Here is a 3,067-nt window from a genome sequence, read left to right on the forward strand (position 1 = left end):
ATGCACTCCCTTGCCCGATTTTGCTCCGGTTTGTGTTGTTCTGCACTATATCGGACCCACATAGCACATTTCCGTGGAGACTTTGACGATATCAGTGACGGTTTAACAATTACAGCCCGATTTAACACATATCTCGCTGAAAATGCACTCCCTTGCACGATTTTGCTCCGGTTTGTGTTGTTCTGCACTATACCGCACCCAAATAGCACATTTCCGTCGAGACTTTGACGATATCAGTGACGGTTTAGCAATTACAGCCCGATTTGACACATTTCTCGCTGAAAACGCACTCCCTTGCACGATTTTGCTCCGGTTTGTGTCGTTCTGCACTATATCGTATCCAAGTAGCACATTTGCGTCGAGAGTTTGACGATATCAGCGACGGTTGAACAATTAAAGCCCGAATTGACCCACTTCTCACTGTAAACGCACTTCCTTGAACGATTTTGCTCCGGTTTGTGTTGTTCTGTACTATATCTTACCCAAATAGCACATTTCCGTCGAGAGTTTGACGATATCAGCGACGGTTCAACAATTACAGCCGGATTTGACCCATTTCGCGCTGTAAACGCACTTCCTTGCACGGTTTAGCTTGGGTTTGTCTCGTTCTGCACTATATCGGACCCAAATAGGACATTTCCGTCGAGAGTTTGACGATATCAGCCACGGTTCAACAATTACAGCCCGATTTGACCCATTCTTCGCTGAAAACGCACTCCCTTGCACGATTTTGCTCCGGTTTGTGCCGTTCTGCACTATATCGGAACCAAATAGCACATTTCCGTCGAGAGTTTGACGATATCAGCGACGGTTCAACAATTACAGCCCGATTTGAACCATTTCTCTTTGTAAACGCACTTCCTTGCACGGTTTTGCTTCGGCTTGATTCGTTCTGCACTATATCGGACCCAAATAGGACATTTCCGTGGAGACTGTGACGATATCAGTGACGGTTTAACAATTACAGCCCGATTTAACACATTTCTCGCTGAAAATGCACTCCCTTGCACGATTTTGCTCCGGTTTGTGTCGTTCTGCACTATATCGTACCCAAATAGCACATTTCCGTCGAGAACTGACGATATCAGTGACGGTTTAACAATTACAGGCCGATTTGTACCATTTCTCGCTGAAAACGCACTCCCTTGCACGATTTTGTTCCGGTTTGTATCGGTCTGCACTGTATCGTACCCAAATAGCACATTTCCGTCGGGAGTGTGACGATATCAGTGACGGTTGAACAATTACAGCCCGATTTGACCCATTTCTCGCTGAAAACGCACTCCCTTGCACGATTTTGCTTCGGTTTGTTTCGTTCTGCACTATATCGTACCCAAATAGCACATTTCCGTCGATAGTTTGACGATATCAGCGACGGTTCGACAATTACAGCCCGATTTGAACCATTTCTCTCTGTAAACGCACTCCCTTGCACGATTTTGCTCCGGTTTGTGTTGTTCTGCACTATATCGGACCCACATAGCACATTTCCGTGGAGACTTTGACGATATCAGTGACGGTTTAACAATTACAGCCCGATTTAACACATATCTCGCTGAAAATGCACTCCCTTGCACGATTTTGCTCCGGTTTGTGTTGTTCTGCACTATATCGCACCCAAATAGCACATTTCCGTCGAGACTTTGACGATATCAGTGACGGTTTAGCAATTACAGCCCGATTTGACACATTTCTCGCTGAAAACGCACTCCCTTGCACGATTTTGCTCCGGTTTGTGTCGTTCTGCACTATATCGTATCCAAGTAGCACATTTCCGTCGAGAGTTTGACGATATCAGTGACGGTTTAGCAATTACAGCCCGATTTGACCTATTTCTCACTGTAAACGAACTTCCCTGAACGATTTTGCTCCGGTTTGTGTTGTTCTGCACTATATCGGACCCAAATAGCACATTTCCGTCGAGACATTGACGATATCAGTGACGGTTTAACAATTACAGCCCGATTTAACACATTTATCGCAGAAAATGCACTCCCTTGCGCGATTTTGCTCCGGATTGCGTCGTTCTGCACTATATCGTACCTAAATAGCACAGTTCCGTCGACAGTTTGACGATATCATTGACGGTTTAACAATTATAGCCCGGTTTGTCTCATTTCTCGCTGAAAACGCACTCCCTTGTACGATTTTGTTCGGTTTGTGTCGTTCTGACCTCTATCGGACCCAATTAGGACATGTCCGTCGACAGTTTGACGATATCAGGGACGGTTCCACATTTACAGCCCGATTTGACACATTTCTCGCGGAAAACGCACTCCCTTGCACGATTTTGCTCCGGTTTGTGTCGTTTTCCACTATGTCGGACCCAAATAGCTCATTTCCGTCGAGAGTTTGACGATATCAGCGACGGTTCAACAATTACAGCCCGATTTGACCCATTTCTCGCTGAAAACGCACTCCCTTGCACGATTTTGCTCCGGTTGTGTCGTTCTGCACTATATCGTACACAAATAGCACATTTCCGTCGAGAGTTTGACGATAGCAGCGACGGTTCAACAATTACAGCCCGATTTGACCCATTTCTCGCTGTAAACGCACTTCCTTGATCGATTTTGCTCCGGTTTGTGTCGTTCTGCCCTTTACCGTACCCAAATAGCACATTTCCGTCGAGAGTGTGACGATATCAGCGACGGTTCAACAATTACAGCCCGAATTGACCCATTTGTCGGTGAAAACGCACTCCCTTGCACGATTTTGCTCCGGTTTGTGTTGTTCTGCACTATATCGTATCCAAATAGCACATTTCCGTCGAGAGTTTGACGATATCAGTGACGGTTTAACAATTACAGCCCGATTTGGCGCATTTCTCGCTGAAAACGCACTCCCTTGTACGATTTTGCTCCGGCTTGTGTCGTTCTGACCTATATCGGACCCAAATAGCACATGTCCGTCGACAGTTTGACGATATCAGTGACGGTTCCACATTTACAGCCCGATTTGACACATTTCTCGCGGAAAACGCACTCCCTTGCACGATTTTGCTCCGGTTTGTGTCGTTTTGCACTATATCGGACCGAAATAGCACATTTCCGTCGAGGCATTGACG

This window comes from Osmia lignaria, unplaced genomic scaffold, assembly GCF_051020975.1.
Source record: "Osmia lignaria lignaria isolate PbOS001 unplaced genomic scaffold, iyOsmLign1 scaffold0077, whole genome shotgun sequence".
Taxonomy (NCBI): Eukaryota; Metazoa; Arthropoda; class Insecta; order Hymenoptera; family Megachilidae; genus Osmia; species Osmia lignaria.